The 7,496-nt window shown below is 39.1% G+C and overlaps 1 pseudogene; it reads left to right on the top strand.

Annotated features, from left to right (window-relative positions):
- The first annotated feature begins 4,023 nt into the window (after positions 1 to 4,023).
- LOC137766196 (serine/threonine-protein phosphatase 4 regulatory subunit 3A-like) lies at positions 4,024 to 6,997 on the top strand (annotated as a pseudogene).
- Positions 6,998 to 7,496: the final 499 nt, after the last annotated feature.

Raw genomic sequence — 7,496 nt, 5'->3', positions numbered from 1 at the left:
GTTTGCTGATATTGATTTTGGTTGCTGGTACTTCACAGATTTGAGGATTGAACTGGAAAGGGGTGTTTCTTAAGAGATCTAATGCAAATGCTGAGTCAGATGCAGTGATTGGATAGAACCATGGATTGCTCTTTTGGAGAGCTAACAAGAATGTGCTTAGTGGGGAAATGGATATTGGTGACTAGAAGATCAGTCTGTTGTAGAACTGAGTAGATGTTCGTCAGAGCTGTTTCCCCCTCATATTCCTAGCACACAGACTGTATTCTAGCCTCCTGCACGGATAGTTATGGTTATTTTACTGAGTTCTTTCCAACAGAAGGGAATAGAAATGACGTACATCCCTTTGGATCTTGTCCCATATGTGATTCTCCACCTTCTTTCTTTTCTGCCAGCTGAAAGACTAGTGCCCAAGAAAAGCCAGGAAGTTACACCATATTGCATGTGGCACAAACTCTATCAGCCTGAGACCCCAAATGACTCAGGGCATAATCCTCTGCCTGCCTATCACCAAAAATCAACAGCTTGGAAGCTCTGTGGACTATCTATGTGAGTTAGCAATAAAGTCACTTATTGACAGCCACTGAGTTTGGTGGTTATTTGCTACAGGAGCCAACATGACGCTCACATACACACTGTGTATGTGAAACAAACAAAACACTGTTTTGTTGTTTGTCTCATTACTTTTTTCAAATATTTTTAATGTTAGGGTCTCACATTCTCAGAGCATAAACTAAAATTCTAGCATTATTATTAACTTCCGGTTATGTGTCTAAGATTTAGTAATTCTAATGTTGTTATGAGTATGGCCACATGCTATGTTGGGGAAAAATTATCCTTTGGACTAAGACAGATCTGGATTTAAATCCCAACTTGAGTTATTACTGTATAATCACTGCAATGATCCTTAATATGACTTAATATCCCTAAACTTCTAAAAGGCTGTTATGAGGATTAGAGTGATACATCTAAAGCATAAGTAAAAAAAAAAAAAAAAAAAAAAAAAAAAAAAATTGCTGAAAAATGTTATCTATTCCAACTGTTATTTTTTGCACAGCAGTTAATTTTCTGGGGACCAGAGATATACTTAAGCTGAAAGACCCAATGTGCTTATTAAAATATAATGGAATACATAATATAAAGATGTATGCACAATATGGCACAGGAACTCTGAAAATACAGTAATTAATTATCCCACAGTAGAAGTTGAAAGGACATTTTATGGAAGAGGCAATGGTAGCGGTGGCTCCGAGTGATGTTTATGACCATAATAGGCAAGAAGGAAGAAAAAAAATTTCCTCTGCATTTTTTCTAAATATTTTCACAAACATTATCTCATTTGCTTTTATAATATCCCTTTCACCTTAAGACCTAAAATAAACCAAGACAAATCTATATAATAATTCAGCACATCTGTGCACATTAAAAATTTCCATCTTAAGGTCAAAGTTCAATTCTAAGTCAAATCAAAGTTTGCAAACTGCTAAAGGAAGCATCCCAGGGACAAATTGCCCTCCCAGTGATTAGAAAATTAAACGCAACTTTTAATCTTTAATATTCCCACACCACTGCTCATGTTAATGTTTTGTTCAGGCATTCCTGCTGAGCCACATCAGTGCACAAACACGCTGAAAAACCCCAGGTTGACAATTAATCAACCTGGCGTTTTTGGAAACCCCAGGAAAAGAGTCAGCTTAAGCAGAGAAGAAGGGACGGCTTTAATAGCAGGAGATTAAAGAATACCATAATCAACCAGATTTTTCTTAAATTGCTTTCTTAATGTAGCATGACTGGCTTAGTATTTTAAAAAATGATCAAACAACCACTTATGCAGACTTGTTCACAGCATTTTGATACTTAGATTTCTAGTTATGAAAATACATGGAATTTTTTTAAGGTAATTACTCTCACCAATAATCTGATCAACTAAAGAAAAGTACCTTGTACATTTTGGAATATTTTATTTGTTTTAGAACTTTTATAGTGTTGTTGTCATATTTAACCATGAAAACGTAAAGAGAAATTTATCTATAAATTTAAAAATAAGGTTAGAAGGAATAAAATTTTGGAATCATACTTTTTCATCTTTGTTCAAGAGGAAAATAAAAACACAAAATAGTGCTATTATAAGAGTAAAATTTATTTAAAGAGTGACAGGGCTTCCCTGGTGGCACAGTGGTTGAGAATCTGCCTGCCAATGCAGGGGACACGGGTTCGAGCCGTGGTCCAGGAAGATCCCACATGCCGCAGAGCAACTGGGCCAGTGAGCCACAATTACTGCGCGTCTGGAGCCTGTGCTCCGCAACAAGAGAGGCCGCGACAGTGAGAGGCCCGCACACCGTGATGAAGAGTGGCCCCCGCTTGCCACAACTAGAGAAAGCCCTAGCACAGAAACGAAGACCCAGCACAGCCATAAATAAATAAATTAATTAATTAAAAAAAAAAAAAAAAGAGTGACAGAAATCATGAAAATGAGCACCTAACCAGTGATCAAAGGGTTTAAGAGCCAGTGGAGGGGTTAAAGATTTTTTTTAACAGCCCACTCATAACTTAGAGGAGAGGAAGCAATTCAAATATGTCATAGCATATATCAACATACAGAAAGGAAGAACAATAGAGAAAAATTAATGAAGGAAAAGTTTTAAACATTTTTCATCTTCCGACTTGATTTGATAGGTAACTAATTGTTTAAAGCAATGATAGCAACAATGTCTTGGGTGATTGTAGCATATGGATAAGTAAAATGAATGATGAAAATGTTATGTGAAATGAGAGGAAGGAATTGGGGATAATCTGTTACAAGTTAAATGCACTACCCATGAAGTAATGCAGTGTTACTTAAAAGTGGACTTAGATTAGTTGTAAATGTGTATTGCAAACTAGAGTATCTACTAATTTTTTTTAAAGAAAGAAAATTGACATGCTAAAAGAGGAAAGAAAATGATATTAAATGAATGCTCAATTAAAACTAGAAAAGGAAGAAAAATAAAGATTAAAAAAATAAACAAAAATGCAGCAAATAGAGGACAGTTACAAATATGGTAAATATTAGTCCAACTATATCAATAATCAATTTTAATGAAAATAGTCTAAATATAGCAAATAAAGACAGAGATGAGACAGTCACAGTAAATGAAAAAAAAAAAAAGACACAACTATATGTTGTCTAGAAGAAACCTTATCATATAAAGACACAAATAGATTAAAAGTAAAGAGATGCAGAAAGATATACCATGCTAACACTAATCAGAAGAAAGCTGGAGTAACCATATTAATTTTCAACAAAGCAGACTTTAAAGCAAGGAAAACTACTGTGGATGAGAAGGAGCAATACATAATGCTAAAAGGGGTCAATTTTCCAAAAATATATAAGTTATGTGTGTACACCTAACAACAGAGAATCAACATGAGATGAAAACTGACAGAACTGCAAGAAAAAAAAGATGAATCTATGATTATTTTTGTAAATTTCATCCCTCTATTAAATATCAACAGAGCCAGTAGGCAGAAAAATCAGTAAGTGAACTGAACAGCCTCATTAATCAACTGGACCTAATTGATATTTATGGAATACTTCATCTATCATTAGAATCACATTTTTCTCAAGTTCACATGGAAGATTCATCAAGATAGACCACATTCTAGGCCATAAAACACATCTTAACCAATTGAAAATAATTAAAAAATGCATTTAGACCACAACAAAGTTAATTTAAAATCTTAAAGATTAAGTTAATTTAAACTCTTTAAACTAGAATTCAATACGAGATATATCTGGAAAATCCCCAAATGCTTTCAGTTGAAGCACCACATTTCTAAATATCCCATAGTTCAAAGAGAAGTCTCAAGAGAAATTTTTCAAATATTTTGAATTACATGAAAACAAAAATACAACTTACCGGGAGTCTGCCGCGTCGTGGTGGCAGCTGCAGCAGGACCAGGCGCCGCTCGGCTTGGGACATTTGGAGCAGGGGAGCGGAGCGCAGTCCTCGGCTGCGGCGGCGGGGCCCGGTGGCAGGAAGGAAAACATGGCGGCGGCGGCGGCCTGAGGAGGCGGCGGCGGCGGCGCGGGAAGCAGATTCACGGAGATCACGGCGGAGGCGGGAGCAGGGCAGTGAACGGCGCCGCGAGTTCCTAGCGCGGCGGGGCGGGAGGCTGCGAAGCGCTGCGCGGCCCCCTCGGGGCGGCCGGGCTTGCCGGGCCTGGACAATAGCGCCGAGGAGCCGGAGGCGAGGAAAGGCGGGGGCCAGAGCTCGGGCCCGGCGGCGGGCCACGCGTGCGGCAGCGCGGCCCCGGGGCGGCCAGCGGCGGCAGTGAGGCCGGCGAGCCCTCCGCTCGTGGGCGTCCTCTCGCCTCGGCTCCCTCCTTCCCCGGATCCCCTTCCCGGGCGACTCCGGCGGGGCCTTTGCCCCGGCCCCCGGGCGGCACGATGACCGACACCCGGCGGCGGGTGAAGGTTTACACGCTCAGCGAGGACCGGCAGTGGGACGACCGGGGCACCGGGCATGTGTCGTCCGGCTACGTGGAGCGGCTGAAGGGCATGTCCCTGCTTGTCAGGGCCGAGAGCGCCGGTTCTCTACTTTTAGAGTCCAAAATAAATCCTAATACTGCACACCAGAAACAACAGGACACTTTGATTGTGTGGTCTGAAGCAGAAAATTATGACTTGGCCCTTAGCTTTCAAGAAAAAGTTGGATGTGATGAAGTTTGGGAGAAAATATGTCAGGTTCAAGGAAAGGACCCATCAGTGGACATCACTCAGGACCTTGTAGATGAGTCTGAAGAGGAGCGTTGTGATGATATGTCATCGCCAGGTTTAGAATTGCCATCTTGTGAATTAAGTCGCCTTGAGGAAATTGCAGAACTTGTGGCATCATCTTTACCTTCCCCCCTGCGTCGTGAAAAACTTGCACTAGCACTGGAAAATGAGGGTTACATTAAAAAGGTCTTAGAGCTTTTTCATGTGTGTGAGGATTTGGAAAATACTGAAGGACTGCACCACTTGTGTGAAATTATCAAAGGCATCTTCCTCTTGAATCGAACTGCTCTTTTTGAAGTTATGTTCTCTGAGGAATGTATAATGGACGTCATTGGATGCTTAGAATATGATCCTGCTTTATCACAACCACGAAAACATAGGGAATTTCTAACAAAAACAGCCAAATTTAAAGAAGTGATTCCCATATCAGATCCTGAGCTGGAACAAAAAAATCCATCAGACATACAGAGTTCAGTATATACAAGACATGGTTCTACCTACCCCTTCAGTCTTTGAAGAAAATATGTTATCAACACTTCACTCTTTTATCTTTTTCAATAAAGTAGAAATTGTTGGTATGTTACAGGAAGATGAAAAATTTCTGACAGATTTGTTTGCACAGCTAACAGATGAAGCAACAGATGAGGAAAAAAGACAGGAATTGGTTAACTTTTTAAAAGAATTTTGTGCGTTCTCCCAAACGCTACAGCCTCAAAACAGAGATGCTTTGTTCAAGACTTTGTCAAACATGGGTATATTACCAGCTTTAGAAGTCATCCTTGGCATGGATGACACACAGGTGCGAAGTGCTGCTACTGATATATTCTCATACTTGGTTGAATATAATCCATCCATGGTACGAGAGTTTGTCATGCAGGAGGCACAACAGAATGATGATGTAAGTAAGAAGTTAACAGAGCAGAAAATAACCAACAAGGATATTTTGCTCATCAACCTCATTATAGAACATATGATTTGTGATACAGACCCTGAACTTGGAGGAGCAGTCCAGCTTATGGGCCTCCTTCGAACACTAGTTGACCCAGAAAACATGTTAGCTACTGCCAATAAAACAGAAAAGACTGAATTTCTGGGTTTCTTCTACAAGCACTGTATGCATGTCCTTACTGCTCCCTTACCGGCAAATACAACAGAAGACAAACCTAGCAAAGATGATTTTCAGACTGCCCAGTTGTTGGCACTTGTGTTGGAACTGTTAACATTTTGTGTGGAGCACCATACCTACCACATAAAGAACTACATTATTAATAAGGACATTCTCTGGAGAGTGTTAGTTCTTATGGCCTCGAAGCATGCTTTCTTGGCATTATGTGCTCTTCGTTTTAAGAGAAAGATTATTGGATTAAAAGATGAGTTTTACAACTGCTACATAATGAAAAGTTTTTTGTTTGAACCAGTAGTCAAAGCATTTCTCAACAATGGATCCCGCTACAATCTGATGAACTCTGCCATAATAGAAATGTTTGAATTTATTAGAGTGGAAGATATAAAATCATTAACTGCTCATGTAATTGAAAATTACTGGAAAGCACTGGAAGATGTAGATTATGTACAAACATTTAAAGGATTGAAACTGAGATTTGAACAACAAAGAGAAAGGCAAGATAATCCCAAACTTGACAGTATGCGTTCCATTTTGAGGAATCATAGATATCAAAGAGACGCCAGAACACTAGAAGATGAAGAGGAGATGTGGTTCAACACAGATGAAGATGACATGGAAGATGGAGAAGCTGTCATGTCTCCATCTGACAAAACTAGAATGATGATGACATTATGGATCCAGTAAGTAAATTCATGGAGAGGAAGAAATTAAAAGAAAGTGAGGAAAAGGAGGTGCTTCTGAAAACGAATCTTTCTGGTCGGCAGAGCCCAAGTTTCAAGCTTTCCCTCTCCAGTGGAACAAAGACTACCCTCTCCAGCCAGTCACCTGCAACAAATCTGCCTGGTTCTCCAGGCTCACCTGGATCCCCAGGATCTCCAGGCTCTCCTGGATCCATCCCTAAAAATACATCTCAGACGGCAGCTATTACTACCAAGGGATGCCCTTTCATTGATGGACAGATGGGTTACTGAAGCGGAACTTCACACGTGCTGCTACAATAGGAGACAAGTCTAAACAGCTGCTTGTTTCATGGAGGAAGACTATTAGCAATAAATTGCTAGAAACACAGCACTTGAATTGACACAGTTCCGTCTGACTGACTCAGAAGTCCACACTTTCAAGTATAAATACTATTTTGATAACCAATGTGAATATAATGATGTAAATACATAGTTTAATGATAAAAAAATACAACTTATCAAAAATTTTGTGATGCCTAGAGGGAAAGTTATAGTACTATATGCATATATTTAAGAAGAAAAAGGTATAAATCAATACCCTAAGCTTCCACCTGAGGCAACTAAAGAAAGAAGGGCAATATAAGTTAAAAACAAGCAGAAAAATAAATTAGAGCAGAACTTAATGAAATTTAAAACTAGAAATCAATAGAGGAAATTGATGATACCAAAAGCTGTTCTTTGAAAAGATCAATAAAACTCTATGTTCACAAATTTATAACCTAAATAATAGATCAATTCCTTTAAAGGCACAAATTACCATACCCTCACACAATGAGACATACATAAATAGGCATATATCTATTAATGAAATTGATAGAAATTAATGAAATTGATAATGAAACTTTCCACAAAAGAAAAAATCATTCCTATAGTT

Source organism: Eschrichtius robustus, chromosome 6, assembly GCF_028021215.1.
Source record: "Eschrichtius robustus isolate mEscRob2 chromosome 6, mEscRob2.pri, whole genome shotgun sequence".
Lineage (NCBI taxonomy): Eukaryota > Metazoa > Chordata > Mammalia > Artiodactyla > Eschrichtiidae > Eschrichtius > Eschrichtius robustus.
The sequence above is the reverse complement of the archived record's forward strand: the minus strand, read 5'-3'. Positions and strand labels throughout refer to the sequence as shown.